The sequence below is a fragment of the Pogoniulus pusillus genome, chromosome 11 (assembly GCF_015220805.1).
Source record: "Pogoniulus pusillus isolate bPogPus1 chromosome 11, bPogPus1.pri, whole genome shotgun sequence".
NCBI lineage: Eukaryota > Metazoa > Chordata > Aves > Piciformes > Lybiidae > Pogoniulus > Pogoniulus pusillus.
This window is the reverse complement of record NC_087274.1, coordinates 27066466-27088011: the sequence shown is the minus strand read 5'-3', so window position 1 is coordinate 27088011 and position 21546 is coordinate 27066466. Positions and strand designations below refer to the sequence as shown.

The following is a 21546-nucleotide window of genomic DNA, read 5'->3' as shown; positions in this document are numbered from 1 at the left end:
GATTCTGTTTTACAGTTTATCCTGCTTCTATCAACAGAGCCTGGGGATTTACAGGAGAGTTACACAAAAAGGGCTGCAAAACTGAAACCCTCCCAGTTCCTCATTCATCAGAAATTATTAAACTTTAATAACAGCTCTCACCTAAGCTCTTCCACATCCTGAGTTGAAGACAAGGGCAAACTAAAAGTGCATAAGCCTATCAGTTTTGCTTTCCAGTCTAAACCACACAGCATGTTCCACACATATTCCAACATGAAGCAATGTCACTGATGTTAGACTATACTCACTGTCTGCTTTTGGCACGCTCAGACATGCCACTCACTAACTCTTGTGGCCGTGTTCTGAGCTCAAGCTGCAACGTACATGGTCTTGAAAAACATCCTTCCTGCCTGTCCACCAACAGCAACCATTACCTTGCAGAGAACCTGACATATACACATATTCCCTTTTAACATATTTTTTTCTAAGAGTCACTATCAGAGGCACACTGCAACTTTCTTCTTGTATACAACATCCCCTTTTTGGTGATGGATTTATCAGGTAATGATATCATAAGTATGCTTAAGTATGCTCTAGCAGAGTTTGTTGCCACTCAATTATGCAGTAAGCCCAAATAATAAAATCTAAGAACCATGTGTATTTTTTTATACTTTCCAGGAAATGCTGATGTTAGAAGCAATTAGTATAGCTGCTCTAAAAGATTACAAAATCACAAAAAGAAGGATAGAGAGACTAAGTAACAGAATGTGCTACTACTTGGAAACAGAACTACAACATCAAGTTCATGTTTCTGGATGAATTTGTGATTAATGCTCCTCTGCCTTTGGAGATCCTGCAGAAAATGTTCCAATAGAAAGAATCCTGCCTTCTTCAGAGACTGGTTGGTTGAGACTTTTGAGATCGAAACAAGCTGAATAGTCATGACTAGATGCATGGATTGAGACATTATTTTCCAGCAGAGAATCCAAGTAACTCTGAAGTTACTACAGCAGTTAGACAGTGTGCATGCATTATGCTGGAAGCAGCAAGTTTGATGTGTCAGCATCACAAATGCTGTGGATGAGTGTTACATGTTTGAGCCAGAATCTAAATACATAAATGAGATGGAGGCTAATATAAAGACTGGAGATTTCCAGTAGGCTTGAATCGGGCAGAGTAAGGCAGCAGAGCTGCTAAATTTCTCTTCAGTTTCTCATTCACATTCAGATGAGGTTCTTCTAGGTGGCATCCCCCAGTTCTTTAATAGCACTTGCCAGTTTTGGTGGAGGAGGAAGGGATGAACAGAAATTCAGATAAATTATGAGACCAATTTAAGCTCTTGACAGAGCAGAAAGGCAGAATTTTCAAAGCCTGTATGCAAGAGGAAACAAATCTCTTTGGAGAATGCAAGCCTAAGGGTTCACTTTGACATACACTTTCCATATGAAATTTGAAAATTGCAGTTGCATATAAAACCAGCTTTGAAATGTGACCCTCACATGTGTCATCATCCTGTTTCCAAGTCAGAGAACAAATAATCAAGCTTACTCAAATTAAAACTCCAACTCCTCTACATGGTGGTTATGCAGGCATTTTTCAGTTCTTCAGGTAGATGAAGGATTTTATGAAGATAAAATGGTTTACCCCATCCTTTACCCACCCTACACTGAGAATTTCTGGGCAGTGTTTAAAATACATGCCCTGTCTAAAGGACATTAACACTACCTTGACATAAGTCTTAGAAGCAACAGCAGGACAAAGTTCATCCTCTTGCAGTTACCAAATCCAAGAGCATTCTCTTTTCCTTCTCCAAATGCTCTTGATGACTTAAATCTGTAACTCAAGACATATAAACTATGGATAAGAGTCTCACTGGGACTCCCTTTCCTGCATTAGATGGTTGGCTGTTCCCCATTAGGAAACAGGGCGTCAAGAAATGCTCATGGACTCTAGGCTAGGAGCAATTCACCTCTGTATTTTGTTTTCCCAGGAGTGTGAATGCAGTCCCCAGCCCACAATTATGCAGCCCTGTTTCCTACTTCTGGGGTAACCTCATGGGTCATGTACACCCACACGGCAACAGATGAAACACCATGAGAAAACCACCCTCCTGACCACGCTGTCTTCCCTGTCAGACAAGTGTTGCACAACTGAGCATGGATGCATAAATCAACATGATACAAAGCCAGGCATGATCTTCCAAGCTGAAGTTCTCATTGTTTCCACCTGACAGTGGCAAAATGCTGCTATTTACAGAGGGTTTCAGAAACAGAGCTTTGACAGGTATCAAGAGAATGGGGCTAGGCTCTTCTCAGTAGTGTCTTGTAAAAAGGCTAAGGAACAGCAGGTACAAATTAGCCTGTAAGAGAAACTTTACTTTGAGGGTGGTGGAACACTGGCCCAGGCTGCCCACAGAGACTGTGGAGTCTCCTTCTATGGAGGCATTTAAAGCCTGCCTGGACATGTTTTTGTGCAACCTGATCTAGGAGAACCTGCTTCAGCAAGGGAGTTGGACTAGATGATCTCCAGAGGTCACTTCCAACCCCCACCCTTCTGTGATTCTGCACTTACAGAATTCATGTCCCATTATGAAACAGAAAAAGCTCCTGGCCTGCAGACACCCCATGCTTCCAGATGAAATAGAACAATATCTATCTATAAAGACTATCATCTTTAGGCATGGATTATTTTAGTTGACAAATATTTGGAGGTTGACAGTAAAAACCCACAACGTTTCTACACATCTGTAGATGTGTAGAAGAGCTTTACTGATTGCCTAAAATCCACTCCATTGTAATAGTGCCTTGGTTACTGATTTTTACTGGGATCCCTAGCCGAGCAACCTCTCTTCAATACATGAGCAAAATATCCTCTATTGAAGCAACTTCTCTTCTACACATGAACAACACATTAAGACAATGCCCTTTATGTTTCACCACTATCACTACCAATAGCCAAGAAATTGTTTCCATGCCTAGCAGTAACCAGAACCTCTTTCCTCAATGTGTTCCAACAATCACATCTAGTCAACACGGGGTTTATAATCACAGAAACAGAAATGTAAGTTAAAACAATTGCCACTAAGGATATAGAGATGTGTCAAGGCTGTAGGAGTCAGACAAAGATCCTGAGTAATCCACACAGCACTGTCAAAATACTTTTATTCTTGAACAAAGCTGTAAAGTCTCTTTCTAGAACCCTGCTGCCACTATTTTATTGCTGAAATATCTATGTGCAGTCCTTTCAAGCTCATTGCCAGGCTACTGGCATTAGAAAGAGCAGAACACAGTGCCATGCACACAGCACACAAAGCCAGTGCTCTAAGCCCAGCTCCCGCAGCTATTTCCCAAGCCACATGCAGTTAGACACATGCTGGCAGTTTCTGCCCTTGTGAAGTCCAACTGATCACAACAAAACCTCAGACGTTGGTAAGCAGCTCTCTAAAGAGATGGGCACAACTGCATGGAAGGAAAACAGTAATCACTTCTATCAGAGCTGTGCTGTGGTATTTGTTTTTACAACAGAATTGTTCTGTACTTAGAAACTACTACACCAAACATCTGCCTCCCTATTTTGTAAACACAACACACTCTCAGGAGTACAGCATCACCCTCTGCCCTGATGGCTATTTCCACAAAAGGTCTTGCTCTTATGGGAACTCAAAAGGATCTAACACATCCACATAGTTCAGTGCATGAGGCCACAAGCAATTCCCATTTTAGTGGACATGTCTAGTAACAAAGCATCCAACAAAGCTTATTAAAACCAACAGAAACCCCACTAAAATGTGTTCATAGAATCACAGAACAGTTTGGGTTGGAAGATACCTTCAAAATCATCTAGTTCCAATCCCCTGCCAGAAGCAGCGACAACTTCTACCAGAGCAGCTGGTTCAAGGCCCCATCCAACCTGGCTCTAAGGGTTGGAGCCTCCACAATTTCTCTGGGCAATCTGTTCCAGTGTCTCATCACCCTCTTGGGGTATAATTTCTTCTTCATGTCTCATTTCAAACCAGTTTATTCTAGTTTGTGACCATCACCCCTTGTCCTGTCACTCCATACCTTTGTACACCAAAGACCCTCTTAGGCTCTTCTGCAGCCTCTGTCAAATCCTAGAAGGCTGTTCTGAAGCCTCTCCAGAGCCTTCTCTTCTCCAGGCTGGCCAACCCAAACTCTCTCAGCCTATCTTGAGAGCAGAGGTGATCCAGCTCTCAGCTCATCTTCATGGCCCACTCTCTATTCTACAGGGCCAGATGACAAATGCCATTTACCACACTGAACACAACTGGCTTTTTGGTAATAATTTCTATTACTTCTGTCCTGCCAAGGCAACAGAATTCTCTATTTCATCTGACATCTCTTCAGTTAGTATGACAAATCATGTATAGTCCAGGTGAAACACATTTTAAGAACAGATGTCAAGATAATCAATCAGGGTTTTTTACTGGATATTGATGGATTATTTCCAAATATCAGTGTTCCTAAATACAACCTCCTCACTGTATGAGCTTTCAGAAGATGTCTGCTGTGTCCTCCACTCTTTGGAGACTATTGCCAAACAGTTTCAGACTTTGGAGTTTTTCTTTTATTACATGAACCTGTGACAAGTTCACACCTGTTTAAGAGTAGTAAAACAGAATGGCTCAGTAATAAAGTGGATTAAATGCAATGTAGTCACTATTACAGTATCACCAAGGTTGGAAGAGACCTCATAGATCATCAAGTCCAACCCTTTACCACAGAGCAGTGAACAGTTCTGCAAACTTTCAAGCATTAACTATAATTTATCAGCTTTCAAAATTGTAACTGTCAAGCACTTTCTCCAAAAATTCCATTTTGGGATGCAAGAGCTAACATTAAACAACACATGCAAAGTGCCATTCAAGTCACTGATGACATGCCCATGTAATTACTTACTGTTCACATTAATCATTACATGTGAACACCGCAATTCAAAGGAGTAAGATCTAGTTCTCATTCTCCTGCATTAGTTCTGAAAGCCCCAAATGATGTTACACTTGTGAAATGAGAAAACAAATCTAATTTAAGCACACAGATAGGCACAGATGGGCACTGCTTTGGCAATTAGTTATACCTAAAATCAACAGGAAATTTAACTAAGAGCTGAAGGGAAGTCAATAATACACATTAAGCAGAGTCAGGAAGGAACCTGTCAAACACCATTAGATTTCAATCCTGTCCTAACCAAACTACTTTCCATGTTTGAACTTCCTCCCAAAAAATGAAGTGTCCTAGATGAACCTTTAGAAAGAATAAGTAATGCAGAGTAAGAGCCAAAGAAAAACAGCAGATATTGTATTTCTGCCTGTTTCTTTGTATAAAAAGCCATACCCAGTAAGGTAACTACTGCTGTAAATGAAACAATTGCACAAATGAGCATTCACAAGCTCCCTCCTGGCTCTGAAATACCTCAGAAGGAATTAAAGCATGATTTAACATGTCGTAACGATTGAAGAAAGTGGAGAAATATCATAACCTCAGGCAACACTAATTCCCCAATTTGCTAGTTAGTGTCTTTCTGTCAGGAAGAAGGCAGTAGAATCCTTTTCTTTGTCAAGTCTCCTTTAAAACCAGAAATCCATTATGCAGAGATAGGAGAGCATCTCTCAGAGCAAACACAAAAATGATGTTTCCTTGAAAAAAAAAAAACAAATTCCAAGCTTATTAAGAGTCTTCAGGCAACAGAGAGGAAGAGCAAGGCAACAGACAACATGGTCAACAGGGCTTTCACCACATTGATCCTTCAGCTTGCACCAGGAGAATTCAGAGAGAAATAGGAAGATCATTGCACATGTTGTGGGCAGCTTCCCTCAGTGCCACAGGACAGCACGAGAAGAAAACAATACAGGGCTCAGCACTACATCTGTTGAATGATTCTGTTGGTTTGTAAAACATAATGTATATCCACTAGTTAAGGGACAAGAGTACTGAAACCTTCCTACCTGTCTGACATGTATTATCCCTTGATCTAAGTATTTCTGTAGCTCAGAATGCAACTGGTCTGTTTGTCCAAGAAACAAACCACTTACATACCTACTGGTCTCTGGAGAGCATCTGGGCAAACTCCTACATCACCTTGGGCTAACAAGACAGGAGTCACGGGAACAAGCCACCATTCTGGGTCAAGGAGTTCAGATCTCAAGGTACTGTGGAAAGCTCCGTGTTACATCCCCTCCCCCTACTTACATAAGCTAACCAGCTCCATCTTAAACAGTCTTATTCCACTACTCCTAAGGGAAGGCTGTTGCAGACTTCTATGCCTCCGTTGCTTAGGAACCATCTTTTCCAGTTTCCAGACTAGGTTTATTCTTGGATAGTTCACATGCAGTTGTTCTCATATCTCAAGCTTCAGAAACTCTTTTCACCCACCTGTGTTGTTTCCCCCATATTTTTAAGAGCAACTTCTCCCATGCTTTGTTTTCCAAGATCAAACAGGACACCGAGTCCTCTTTCCAGAGTAAATCCCCCATTCTCTTGCTCTAGGAGTCAGTTCTGGCACCTCTTCAAGTGCAAATGCCCTTCTGACTTGATTGCAGGTGACAGACTCTAGATACAGTATTCCAGAGAAGCTATCCTTAGTACTAGAAAACATCAAGATCACTTTCCTACTTTAAAGGAAAATATTAATAGGGCAACAAGAGCATGCTTGTTATCCTCACACCTTCCATGGTTGCTGACTTCAACAGGCTAGTCAGCCTGAAGTGGTTTTCTGCGTTTCTAGTGGTGACACTGGGCATCTGAGAAAACGTGAGTTTGGTATAAGAAGTGGGAATGCATCAATCTTTTTAATGACAATCAGCTTGAAACTGATCCTGGACAAATTCCACTGCTAACATACTTTCTATTCAAAGTTCTGGTCACCCAGTTCTATGCATCCTCAACACAGCCTCTCACTAAATCAGTGCTCACAGAAACATCACTCTAGCTTTTACATGGACTCACACAACACACTATGTGACTCCTAAGTGAAGAGCCCAGCTCTAACCACATATCCTCTCCAAGATGTCAAGTATCTCATAAAAAGGGTCATTAGATTTCTCTGACCACGTCGTCTCTGTCAAGAGCCAGCAGTGTGCCCAGGTGGCCAAGAGAGCCAGTGGCATCCTGGCCTGCATCAGGAATGGTGTGGTCAGCAGGAGCAGGGAGGTCATTCTGCCCCTGTACTCTGCACTGGTTAGACCACACCTTGAGTACTGTGTTCAGTTCTGGGCCCCCCAGTTTAGGAGGGACATTGAGATGCTTGAGCGTGTCCAGAGAAGGGCGACGAGGCTGGGGAGAGGCCTTGAGCACAGCCCTACGAGGAGAGGCTGAGGGAGCTGGGATTGGTTAGCCTGGAGAAGAGGAGGCTCAGGGGAGACCTTATTGCTGTCTACAACTACCTGAGGGGTGGTTGTGGCCAGGAGGAGGTTGCTCTCTTCTCTCAGGTGGCCAGCACCAGAACGAGAGGACACAGCCTCAGGCTGCGCCAGGGGAGATTTAGGCTGGAGGTGAGGAGAAAGTTCTTCCCTGAGAGAGTCATTGGACACTGGAATGGGCTGCCCGGGGAGGTGGTGGAGTCGCCGTCCCTGGGGCACTTCAAGGCAAGGTTGGACGTAGCACTTGGTGCCATGGTCTAGCCTTGAGCTCTGTGGTAAAGGGTTGGACTTGATGATCTGTGAGGTCTCTTCCAACCCTGATGATACTGTGTGATACTTCACACTCCATTTTCCTGCTACATAAAATAGCTTCTCTTTCAAATTTAAACAAATCCCTGAATATTAAGGTCACACTAATGATGCAATAACTATCCCAAGCCACCTTTTGCTCTGAACATAGATGATTACTGTTCACCAGCCACCCAGCACCCTTTTGCCTTGATTATTTTGTATCAACTCTTGCAACCAAACCTGCAGTCACACAGACTACCTACTTCAAAATTCCAGAGTAAGTAACACTTAGTCCCACTGACCTGCACCCTATTAGATTTGATCTTTACGGAAACCATTTTTATAACCTCAGTTCAGTAAGTTCAAAATTGATGTCATTGAAAATTGAGGCAAACTCTTCATGCAGTCTTTCATTTGTATGTAAATTATTTTTAGTCTTGTTTCATTGCATACATGCTTCCTGACAAGACAGCTGATAAATCTTGTTCAGGTTTTCTGCTTACTCCTGATGCTCTCCTTCAGTTTACTTTTAACATTGCTAGATCTTATATATCACTTTTTTTCCCTTACATGACAAAATAATCAGTTTGCTAAAAGCACAAGTGTTTTATACAGTTGCCAGAATTATCTGCATTTATTGCTATATCCAAAGTTGAGTTATGCCAGTAGTGAAAGCACCTCATTAAATGAGCCCTGAATGTTGCTGTAAAACAGCAACTGCAAGAACATTTGGATGCTGAACTAAGTCACAGCCTTTGCCGCTCAAATGTTCACTTCCACAGTTGCAACAACTAACAGCTTTTCACGACAGACATAGTTTGTTATTTTCTTGGTTTAGTTGGACCTTGGTTTAGTTGCTTCTTTTCCCTCTAAATGATGCACGCCTGAAACACGAGTAAAAATCTGTAAGGAGTAAATACGCCACAGAGTCTCCCCAGAGACAGAAAAGGAGCAAGCAAGTTAAAGGCTGCTTAACTCCAGCTCCAACTTTAGCTCAGATGTTACATCCGAATGTAAACCAAAGACAAGACAAAAACCTGTATCACCACTATTTCAGTTCAAGAACACACTGCACAGCTATCATAAAACTTAGCTGAAGGGAAAAGCGTCTACAGAAACAAGGTTCAAATTTAGGATTACTATAGCAACAGAGAGGAGGGAGGTGAAAATTACTAAATTACTCTCTGAGATTATCCAATACTTGAAAGAATAAATTTAGACTTCATTTTCAGTCAAATGAAGTGAATTTATCCTGTACAGTAATGATTATCATACTGAATTAAGGATTAAATTAAACAAGCAAAAACTGTAGTACAAGAAGTAAAGTAGCAAACACAAAATTTCAGACTGAATGACCTCACGTTTTCCTTCTACCATTAAGTATTTGGTATCACAACAGCTCTTCAAGCCAGTTACTAGTAACAGAGTAATATTATAAAGGTGTCTAGTCCTGATTAAAGGTCTGCAAAGAGGAGATGGCATTTGAAATCTGCCTCAACTAAGTGACTCCAGCAGCTGTGTTACTGGAAATGTGTGGTAACATGCACCCCTTTGACTTGGAGGTGCAACAAATGCCTGAAAATGTACTTCAGTTCTTACAGAACCAATCTATTCCTACTGACCACAGTACTAGCAATGCCCTGAAAAGCAGGAAATGTAGGAAAAAAATTAAACTCTTGAAAAAAGGTTACATTATTGAAAACTAACCCATTCTATCTTCTCATTATGCAATATTTAGAATTCTTTGCATTTTGGGGTTGTTTTAATTCATGTTTGACAATCATTTGTGTCATGGACACTAATCCAGCATGGATAAAATCATACTTCTGTTAAAGACTGAAAAAGAGCAAGAAAACCAGGCTCAGTCTTCTGGAGAGACCAGCCATTCCAGCACTTCACCTTACTCACATTAGGCAGGATCCCAGAGTCAGGAAACATGTGGCTGAAATAAAAAATGCAGCTATAAGGGTTTACTTTTGACATTGAGAGCTTTGCTGGAGGCATGGAGGGGTGTCTCCCTACTTCACTGGCAAGTATTGACCCATAAAGTCTCAAAGCTTCAGGCAACTTTTCCACCAGCCAGAACGTTCAATTAATAAGGCTGCCCTCATAATTTGCAAGACTGCTTAAGTCCAGCTTTTCTGGCTGACATTCAGGTTTTAACCATGCTTCCCAGCCTTCTGTTCACCACTTCTGGCTTTCCTTGACCAACTGCCAAAATGCTCTTTATTTTCTGGTGGCTGGGCAGGCCAGAGGACAGACTCAGAGACTACCTTCTTCTTCAATTTGTGCAGCAAACTGTTCGCTCTGTTTTCCGCTCTTGGCTCCTTCTCAAGTTGCTGCAGTGGGGGAAAACTGAAAGACACTGGAAGAAGTATAATTCCACAGCTGTGAAGCCAAGGTAGAAGTATCTGAACTGGAGGTTCCTTGTCCTTAAATCAGCATCATGATTAACAAACTAGAACTGCACCAGTGTCCCAGATCAACACTACAGCAGCTCCACAAGCAGACATCCCACCTGTCAGAAACCTTCTCCTATGCTGCAATCACAAACATCCTCTCCTTACCTGGGAGAGGCAACAGCAATGATCCTCTTAACTCAGCAGCACCAAGATTAGCATAGGTTCTAAAGGAGATGGGAAGTGGGAAAACCACCCAGGCTGGCTCTCAGTTACATGCAGCAGCAGACAACAACAGGAGAGGCTTTCAAGTGCAAGGCATGGAAATCCACCACCTTCCCTTGACACATCAAAGATGCAATAGCTTTCCCCGATATTAAGCACATCTCCCTCTCCATCTAAACTAGCTACAGTCCACTTCCTTTAGGAAAACTGTAAAGAATGTACAAAGTTTTTACCTTAATTCCTGGATAAGATTCAGCTCAGATGTACAGCCAAGCTCTAGGATCATTATTAATTTAGATACTAAAATTAATTTAGTACTGTACCACAAACATTCTACATAACCAAAGGGATTTTTACTGTATACTTCTGGCCACAAGCACCTCATGAAAAATAATTTACAGAAGCAAACACCTCCTTCCTAATATCTTCATCCTGAGTTCACCCATAAAAGGCATAAAACTGTTCTGAAAAGCTTCCAAGTTATTAGTTATAACTAAAACTACCAGAATTTATTAGATGGTGAATTTTCATATATATTTTACTTTAAGTGCAATAGGGAAGAGAAAAAAAAAGCTTAAAGACCCACACACTTTGCTATATATACTACAGGCTTAAAATTATATCCACAGTAAGGAAAGAAGATTTACTTTGGAATCAAAATAGAATCCTGGGGTTTACAATGAATTTGTTATTCAAATCATATGGAAACTTGAAGTGACATTGAAAAAGAAAGCAACACTTTAGCTGGATAAAATTTCACCTGACAACCATTAAAAGCTTCTCAGTAACTGAAAGCACCTAGAGAAAGACAACAGAACTACTGAAATAGAATTTCCTACCAATTCATGTCCCTTGCACTTCACTATTTAACCTTTTTCACCCCAAGTCTTCATCATCCTCTCTAAATACCACGAGTCCCATCCTTACTCCTCCCTTCACCCAAGCACTGGTCTAGCTAGGTTGGCCATGCAAAAGGCAAACTATACTTGACTGGTCAGAGCTACCCACAGAGTGACTGGCAGGCAAGTGTGCGACACCTACATGGATAGATGCTTCCCTGAAAAAAAATCAGGAGCCATGACCCCTTTTGTGCAGACAGCTTTGGCCACCAGACTGTCTCAATGCTGGCAGAAGCTCTGTATGTTTGAAGTCACCATTTTCTTGTTAAATTTAGCTTATAGGTTTAGAAGTTGGAGAGAAAAATGAGTCCCTCTAATCCTGCAATACTTCAAGACAACTATGCTAAGCTGTGTTAAAGACTTTTTGGTGAAAAACCCTCAAGAACCTGCATCTCTCCACAAACACACCATAGCAACGACAGATTTTGCTGGACTTTAGGATGCAATGGATGTTTCACATCCATACGTGCTTTACAGGCTTCCAGCAACAACACCTAAATAAACTGTTTCATCTAATAAGTTTGCCCTGTCCATGGCTTCCACAGACACAACCCAGGAACATTTACTTTATGGTTTATAGCATATAAACACAAAAATCCAAACCAATAAACATCACCAACCCCCCTCCCCCTGCAACAACCAAACCAACCAAACCCCAAACTGGACCACATAAGAGAATCAACACGGGTCAAGGTTTTTCCCCAGACACTGCCTGGTTTAATCTGCCATTAGCTGTAATCCAGCTGCAATAGCGTATCAGGGCTTTCTAGATGGAGATAGGAAGCAGAAAAAGCACACCAACAAGAACAACCTGCAAGTCAAATTACAGTTTTTGGTCCAAAATTGTTTTTCATGCTTACTGATCCCAACCAAAAATCTAAAAAGACCTTGGATATAATTTGACTTCCCCCTAATCTTTGGTGCATGAATGTGGCACAACTTAACCTTTATCTACTCATTTGATGTGAAAGTATCAAAGATACCATAAATTGTTACTGATTAACTGCCTTTACCTCTGTTTCCATGGCCCCTTTTCAGCAATTCAATTAGGTGTATGGACGGAAAAAATCTCAGAGCTCTAAAATATTTTACTCCCTGTCTTTTCAGATTTCATGAGTCAAGTTCTGAAAACAGTATGTAACATATGGTGTAAAAAAACTCCAATAAAGTTAAAAAGATAATTAGTGAATTAGAAATGCAAAGGAGCACTTGATGAGTCTGAAGAGCACAGACACTAAAGTCCTCAGCTTGTGCTTTCACGTACACTGATTTTCAATGGATCTGCAGGGAAAATAACTCCAACAAGTGATAGTGAAAAACTCTTCTGATGTCCAGCTTGCTAATGTTATTCATCTTTCACTGACTTTCATCCAACAGAGCAGGCAGAGATCATTTCTCAAAATTCAATCTAGTAAGCAAGGTCAAAAGGAGGAAGTAGGTGTTGAAGAAATTGCTACTCCTGTTTGACTGCACCTCCAAAGACACTTTTGGTTTCTTCTGAATGGTCAAAGAATCAATGCAGCAAAGCCAGCAAGCACACATGCTGGTCAGACAGCTTGAATGGTGGTATAAAAATCCCCCTCTACACTGCAACTGAAATTGCCCTGAAATGAAGAACAGTGAAGACCAAAATTCCCCAAAAGACCAGCAATACTTGAAGTTTATTCAAGACCAAGACTGTTGGTTAGAAAGTTAAGCTGGAGCCCTCACCACAAATCACATTACCTCAGCTTACACTTGACTTGAAATGCAGTTCTAGAAAGGGTATTTCCTGGAGTCTTTGCCCTTACAACTACTGACCAGTAACACTTCTGAGCTAACAAGTCCACAGTAAACAACATCCTCTGACTGGTGAGGAAAGAAAGCACACCTGGCTTCAATTTGACTGAAGATTATCAGCATTACTCCCAATAAACAACAGGTGCTCGGTGAAACAGTCACAGATATTACCACAACATTACTTTGGATGTTCCATCAATTACTGCAGAACTCTGCCATTGTACACACAAAGTGATAGGAAAAGTAACCACAGGAAAGGGTAATTTTAACAAAAATGATCACAGATCAAAAGATCTGCACAGCCAGTACTTTTTAAGCATTACTGCTTCTGATGAAAAGAAGCTTTCCTCTGGAAATAAACTGGGTTACATGATTCACGCTTCCCACCTTTCTTTACCGACAGCTTTATACAGCCACTACCCACAGCCCTACCAAAAAGGAGTATTTCTGATGAGAAAGACTATAGAAGTAGTAAGACTTTTTCCCTGGAGGAGGATAAATAAATTATATGAATGAAAACTGCAAAATTCAAAGTAAAAATAAAAGTTCCCAGATTAAGATACCTGCTTCTGAATCTGTTAATATAGAAGATGCATAACTTAAAAGAAGTAGTTTAGGTTCTACAGCAGATGTCCAAACGACCTGCCAACAGAATCAGCAGGTCAAAATTAGACTCAAATCTGCTCATAATCACTTTTTACATACAAAGCACCTATCTATGTGTTGAAGAGACATCTAGTTACAGCATGAATGACTAGCACAGAGCTATTTCAAGGATTACTGCCATGCAGGATGGTGCAAAAGTAAATTTCAATTTAAAACCGGCCAAAAAATCATAAATTGGGCATTTTATTTTACTTGCTGTCCTCGTGCTTCAGTTTTTCTTGCTGCACAACAAAAGCAACACTCCTCTGATAAGCTCTGTCTCAGAAAAGTGGTGGGCAAGTTCTGTTACTATGATTTTTTCCCTCAAAGCAGGACTGGCTCATTTACATAGCAACAGTTTGGGATTTGCAAATTACTCACTATTCACCACTACTAAGGTCTTCAATAATTAAAGAAATTATTTGTACAACTTTGAGAAGTAGTGGCTACAAGAGTTACTGGCTAGCCCCTCAGAAAGCACTCATCACACAGAAGCTGTATGCTTACCACCAATTAACACACCAAACATCCTTCTTCTAGGCTGAAACTTCCCTAGTAATATTTTACGATATTTATTAAGAAAATTCAGCTTTCTCCTCCTATTTATCACAGAGCCTTGAATGAGGAAAGTTGTTAAAAGTACCTCATGCTGAGAAGCTACCCCCCCACAAACCAACACTTTAATGAGGCAGAAGCAGCTTTATCCTTACTCCTGTGAAAGTCTCCCAGTGCTTATATGGGTTTGTCCACAATCTCAAGTGATCCAATTCTGTACATGCAAAATAACATACTGTTGGTAGATCTCAAAGCATGAGAAGAGTTGAGTCATTTTCTGTTGGAGACATCTAAGCCAAACTGTCACAGAGAAATACTGATTCAGTAAATGACCTTCTTCACAGCATTACTGACCCATACCCTAATCAACTTACTGGCACAACACGCTAGCAGAAGCGCTTGTTTCCAATGAAGCGCAAACATCCAGATTTCTCACACCATTTTATAACAGCCAACCTTAAAAAGGAAAGGTTTCAGGCAACACAACAATTTTTGGCTGAAGAGCAGTATTCTCAGTGTGGAATCTCGGACAGAAACCAGAACTCCAATAAAACCAGCAGATGCTTAAAGGTTCAAACATACTATTGCACATGTTACTACCTTGCTGCAGTAGAGATGTGAAAACTTGCAACTGTCTCTTCCTCAAAACTCTCCAAAGAAAACCTGCACGATGAAAATATGGTCGCTGAGGCAAACTGCAGAGAACATTATGTCCACGTAGGACTATTTTTTACATGATCATATCCAATCTGCTTACTGAATATAAAGAAAAAGCAAAGCCACCCGCTCCAGAAGCCCAGCACATAGTTGTTTTTTTCCTCAGTTATTATACAACAGCTCTGAGTGTTTCCTTACTGAGACAGAATTGCTACATCGATCAGCTTAGTAAAGAAAAATCAAAGCCTGCTTCAGAAATAGTTTATTTTTAAAATAAACCCTTTTGCTCTATAAAAAAAGGAATGCGTTTGCAGCAGCTACAACCTGCCGAGTACTTTCTGTCAGCACATTCAGTCACGTTGCAAGAACCCAGAACCATAAACAGCTTATGTACATGGAGGTACCTGTAGCTTTCTGCAAAGCACAAAGAAATTATCTACCAGTAACTGCAGGGTGAGAATTCAGAAGCTGAAAGTGAACTGAAAACATATTGTACAAAGCTCTGTATAAAGACACAAGTCACGAAGCAAGAAAACAGAATACTTTTGGTACAGGATAATACAGCAACTTTCCAAAAAGAGAATAAAACAGCCAGCATCTCATAAAAGATTTGAAGCCGGTGCTACTCCCAGTCTCCTATCTCCACACAGTCACAGATATTTTTCCAGCTTGACTGCATTTCCCCCCTTCCTAATTACTAGCTTTAACTAACGTAACAGAGAGTAAGAATCAACCTTAAAAACAATAGCGCAGGAATTATGTGCAGAAAGACCTCTGACGTTTTCTATCTCGAATTACTAAAATATAGATGCCCCCTTCCAGCAGAGGAAACAAAACAGCTGCCCATCTGCTGCTGCTGCACCCCGCCAATCACCGGCACCGCACAAACGCATCGCATCTCCTCCTTCATTCCTACGGCCTCTGCGGACCGCGATTTGGACACTCCAATGCCCGCATTTCACCAGGCATCGCCAGCGGGTCACTTCGTAGGCTGCAAGGGGCAGGTGAAGCAGAAGGGAGATGGGGGAAGAGGCAGCAGGCGCAGCGCTGAGGGGCAACGGAGATTCAAACGCCGAGCGGCCGTTTCCTGCGACGGCACCAGAGCAGAGGCAACCTACCTCGCTCGCCGCCGTGGGCACGGCAGGGGGGACTAAGGCTCCCGAGACAGGGCCGGCAGAAACCTGCCCTTCCAACCTCAACCTCCACCGCCCCAGCGCACTCGGCAGCTGGAGACCTCCTCATTCTGCCCCTCCTCACTCTAGACACCCCAAATCCTGCCTCCCCGCCCCAGCCCCTCACCGCAGGCACCCTGCGAGCAGCTGGCAGCTGGCTTTTTCCACACATACACACCCCCCCCCACCCGCCCGCCGCTGGTTTGCAGGGCAGTACCAACCGCCCCCTGCTCCTCTCCTCTCTGCCGCCCCAAGCTAAACAAGCTGGTTCCAGGCTCCGAGCCCCAGCCTCGTCTCGCCACCTCCCCCTCCCTGCAGCGTCTGCGCCCCTCCGCAGCGCGCCTCCCCCTCACAGCCTGCCCGCCGCCAACGGCTGCGCCCCCGCCCGCTACCTCCTCCTGCCTCGCCGCGGACCGTTAACAGTTGCGCCCCTCTGCAACCCCCACCCTCGCGCCGCCGCCGGCCGCGTCCCTTCCCCACCCCCGCAGCTCGCCCCGGTGGTGCTCACCCGCGAACAGATGAGAAGGAAAGGCAAGAAGGAATAGGAAGGGGGCCGCTGCTGACGGTGCCCCTGACGAGGCTGACTCCGCGGCCGCTGGCCCCAACTCCGCCTCCCGCCGCTCGCCTCCGCTCCCTCCTCCCCCACCGCACCGAGCGGGCCCGGCCCCCGCCCGACAGGGTGCGGCTTCCCCAGGCCGCAGGGCAGTAACGACGCCGCCGATTGGAGGGCGCACACTCGGCGACTAAGCGGCTCTGCTATTGGTGCGCAGGCGGGCCGGAGGCGCCCGGGCTGGGCGGCGGGGAGCGGGGCCGGCGGCGCTGCTTCGGCCCGGGGCGGGCGGCACCGGCTGGGACTGCTTGCACGCTGCCCGAGCGGCGGGGCGCAGGCTGGGAAGACGCCGCCGCGGCCCAGCAAAGGAACGTCTTGTGGAGCTGGATCCGTTTCGAGAGGGGCAGTGCGCCGCCTGGGAAGCTTATCTCGCCGCAGGCTAAGAGATAGGGGCGGCAATCTAGTAATTGCCAAGGAAGCGTTACGGAGAAGGGCGACGGCAGCGACCATATCTAATCGCTGGAAGCTCATAGAAAGTCAGGGTTGATCCAGAAATGGAGAGTGGTAGGAGAGCAGTCAAGCCTGAGACCTGCGTTGGTGCGGGTGGCAGACATCGCTCTAAACCAAGGGTGTTTTAAGTCACTCAAGGAGCCTGCAGATGTTAAATTCCAGTCTAAAGAGAAGTGCTTGCTGGGGCAGATGTAGATATATGTACACACATAGCTTGTAGGTAGAGGATGTTTGATTAGACCGCTTTAGGTCTGGTGGGGCCTGGCAACCCCCCAGCACTTTGTTAGTCGCAATAAAGCACCTGCTGCGCAGTGAACCTGCTCTGCTGTTACCCATCTGCGGTTTTGTCTGCACCGAAGCCCTGCAGAACCAGGTGCCTGCGTGGCCATACAAGATAGCAGACAGCTGTGCTTGCTCAAAGTCTGCTCAGCATGGTCTGGTCCACCCGCCTCCACCCTGTCTTCCCCTTGGCTTGCAGGTGTTTCTCATCATCTCTCATCAAACCTCTCTTTAATTCTGGCACCTGACTCCCCTTTCCTCACCATGGCATTCAACATTCTTCTCATCTGGTGAACGGGAGAAATGGACACAGGTTAAAACTGACTCAGCACAGATACGCTGCTGTTTGAAAAGGAAGGCTCCTCTCCAGCTCAGTGCATGGCTGGAAGACTGGCAGTGCCAAGGAGGAGTGGGATGTTGAGAACAGCAGCAGTGCCCAGGGAGTGGGGGAGGGCAGGGTGATGGCTTAAAGTGCTCACGTAAGTCCCAGGTGCGGTAGCACAAGCAGCTTAGGCGGATCAGAGGATGCCTTTTGCCATCGCACTCTCTCGGTAAAACACTGCAGAGAAGTGCTGCTCCTTTACCTCGCTCCTGCTCTCTGACCTGCCCAAGGTCACAGGTTTATACTGTCTCCTTGGAGCCATTCCCCTGCCCCTTGGAAAAAACGAAGATGAGAGGGGGGGGGTCGAGGCCAGCTCTGCTGAATCAGCCCACTCAGCCAACTCATTCTGCAGCCCGAGACTGGTAACAGCTGATGCATGAGTTGTTTCTGGCCTGAGCAGATTCCTGAGGTGCCCCTACCCAGCTGCAGGAAGAGCAGGAAGGTAGGGTTACTCGGGCAGAACCAGAAGGGAGGGCACACATATACCAAAGCAGTTGGCTGTGCTGCAGAAATACAGCACTGAAGACAATCCCAGAAAGCAGTTCTGCACTAAGACAGGAAGAGTATTTTTATGCAGCGGACCTCTTCACCTGGCATTAGTACTCCTTGCTAAACTGTTTACAGCTACCTTGAGAAGCACAGTACTGGGCTGATGTCACAAATCAACTATCAGGAGATATTTTCTGTTTCATGGCATGCACTCGTTCCACAGAAGCAGATCCAGATCAGTTTTCTTACCTATAAAGTGGTAAATAGTAGTATCAATCCAGATCTTTCCCTCTTGGCCTGCCAGAACCACACTGTCATGCCAGTCTGTTGCTTCCCTGCTGGGATCGCTCATTTTCATCTCACACACATTTTACTCCACTTCTCGAACAGAAGTCTGGTTCCTCTAACTAAAACAATGTCAGAATGTGAAGTTTCAGCTGCATTTCCCAGGGGTATTAGTACTGAAACTTCCTTGTCAGATGCCAGCAAAGCAAAATATCTTGAATTTGATTATTGAACTTAAATGCCTTTTTAAAATGATGTCACAGGTTATCCTAATGCCAGCTTTAAGAGTATCTCATGGGTGAACTGTACTGCTCAGTGTAGGTAAGGTTATATCAAAACTACCATTAGCTTTCTTAGTCCCAGCTGCAGTCATCACAGGAGTGAGCTGCTTTCTTGAACGTTACCCATTTATGTAAGGAAGGTAAACAGTATGCAAGAGCAAGCTTTAGTATGTAAATATGACAAACATTTGGTGCAACAGCTACATGGAGGGGAAAAAACTATTCTGGTCTACTTTCATTTTCCTGCACAAGCAAACAAAGCCCCATCTGAGCTTTGTTTGAGCTGGAAAAGATGAAAATGAAGAGAGCTGAAGCAGCAGGTGGGGAAAGGGCAGAGCAGCTGCAAGAGGCTGAGACTAAAGGTTGCCAGGTTTTAGACAACATGTGAAACCAAGAAGCCTCTTTGGCTTTAGATTTGAAAAATACTGACTTTATGCTTTGTAGGGAGATATTTATACATCACTGAGATTCAACAGAAACTGAGCTTCATGGTTTGAGCTGGCTGACAACAGTTTTAGTGAAACACAACCAAAAGTAACCAAAGGTACCCAAAGAAACTCAAGCAACCAACTTTCTCTGTTAAGCTTACAGCCCTGTTTGTGGAAGTTTGGGTTTACTTCTCCAACATCCTTTTCTAAGCAAAGCTGATTCTTTTCACTGCAGCATTTATAATTACCTGAGCATCACATGCCTTCTAGATGCATGTTCTCTGCAAGCTGATTCTATACTCATTCCAGTGTTACTGAAGCTTCTGAGATGGTTTTTAGCTGCTCTAATGGCATTCTCATCCCCAGCAGCAGAAGAAAGAAAAGTGCCACTAACAGAACTTTGGAGCTAATTGTAGAACCTAAACCAGATCCAGGAGAAGAATACAAAGAAAGGGAAAAGAAAGGGAGAAGAAGATACCAGAGCAAATGCAAAGGAATGAGCAGGGCTGAAAGCATAAGAAAAAAAAATAAGGTATTCAATGTTTTAATCACTATTATATACAGGAGAAAAGTAATCTTGGGAGAAGCTTTTTGATATTCAAATAGCAAGCTTTGAAACCACATTCCATTTTTACAAGGTCCATTTTTAGTGGTACTCCAATGGGTAGGGTGAAGCTGGCATTCACTTGGAAAAATAAATAATCAGGAAGCTTATCAGTGTCCAAATTAAAGCACAGGGTAAGCACTGAGGCCTTAGACAGCATGTGAGGCCACACCTGGCACATCTTCCCCTTGTTCATCCTCTAATAAAACTCTTCCATCCATTTCCACAGCCTTTTTTGTTTTGCTGTGCTGCTGTGGCAGCTTCACTGCCCTTCAGACCAGATGCACACCACCATCCAGACACAGACTTCAAAGCACATCAGCCTCCCAGTACAAGCACCAGCTCTGCCAAGATGGCACACAGGAGTTAGTATGAAGGGCTGGTAAAAGGCACCAAAAGTGGCAGCTCACAGAAGGGTCAGATGCTTTTCCCTGGTTTGAGATGTTCAGAGATCAAATTCTGCACTTCAGTTCCTCTCACTTCTGTGCACACCAGCTCTGGGAGAGATGTGTAAGTTACTTTAGAAATAGTTCTTTGCTGTCTTTAAGATTACACACCCACTGGGCCCATGCCACGGACCTAAGAGGTTGGGTTACCCACTTCTCATGATTGGATGCTGTAAGGAAGGAGGTAACAGGTGAGCAGTGGTCATGCCCCTCCTATAGCTGAGGCAGAGGAATTAAAGTCCTGATGGATAGATTCTGGGGTTGGCTATGCACAAGACTGACTACTAAGCCCACAGAACATCATCACTTCAGTTCATCCATCTTTCGAGTGAGCTCAAATGCTATTTCCCCTACAAGTTTCAAGCAGCATTTGTAATTTTTACTATAAATACTCAGTGCATCAAAAGAACTATGAGCTCTCCTGAGAGGCTGTAATGGTCCTCTCATACCCTCCCACTGCTAGGGAAAAAATCCTTCTTGACTTGAAGGAGTTGCCTACTAAGATTGAAACTATTGCAACATTGTGTGATTTGCCTGCTGCTACGTGAAGGATTTAATGCTCAGAACAATTCTGTAATGTTCCATAATGTAGATAATTTGGGTGGTGCTCAGGTGTCCATTATGTAAATTCTACCTCAAAGTGTATCTCCAAGAATAATGTAAACAGAGGAATATAAATTTCAATTAACTTCAATGTCATCAAGGTTAAAAGACTTTCCCATGAGTAAGTAATAAGGCCATGAAGATGATCAGAGGGCTGGAGCACCTCTGCTCTGAAGACAGGCTAAGAGAGTTGGGATTGTTCAGCCTGGAGAAGAAAAGGCTCTGGGAAGACCTTAGAGCAGCCATACAGGATTTGAAGGAGGCCACAGGAGAGGGACTTTGTACAGAGGCATGGAGTGACAAGATGAGGGTTAACGACTTCAAAGCAGAAAAAAATGGATTGAAATGAGACATGAGGAGGCAACTCTTCTCCATGAGGACAGTGCAGCACTTGAACAGGATGCCCAGAACAGCTGTGGAGACTCTGAGCCTGGCAGTGTTCAAAGGCTGGTTGGATGGGGCCTTGTACATGCTGGTCTGGCAGGAAGTGTCTCTACCCATGGCAGAAGGTTTGGAACTAAGTGATCTTGAAGGTGTTTTCCAACTGAATAACACGACTGCTTACATGAGAAAGAGGAGCTAGAAGGCATCTGAAGATTCAGAGATCTCGCCCATCAAGTTTCCATCTGAAATCAAGCTTTAATCTCCAGCTTCTATCCTAGGTCACTTGGGATTTATGTCTATTCAAATGAGGTATATGCACACACTTAGCA

At 43.7% G+C, this 21546-nt stretch overlaps 1 protein-coding gene across 9 annotated transcripts in view; it reads right to left on the bottom strand.

Annotated features, from left to right (window-relative positions):
• The window catches only part of ADD1 (adducin 1), a 54478-nt gene extending 37859 nt beyond the window's left edge, over nucleotides 1-16619 (bottom strand). For 2 of the 9 annotated variants that reach the window (XM_064151584.1, XM_064151593.1), the window contains exon 1: nucleotides 16485-16616. The gene's annotated coding sequence lies outside the window, so the exon portion shown is untranslated. Of the gene's footprint in view, nucleotides 1-15922; nucleotides 15992-16484 lie in introns of those variants that run through there. The other 7 variants (XM_064151590.1, XM_064151594.1, XM_064151592.1 and 4 more) reach the window with 7 other exon arrangements.
• Nucleotides 16620-21546: the final 4927 nt, after the last annotated feature.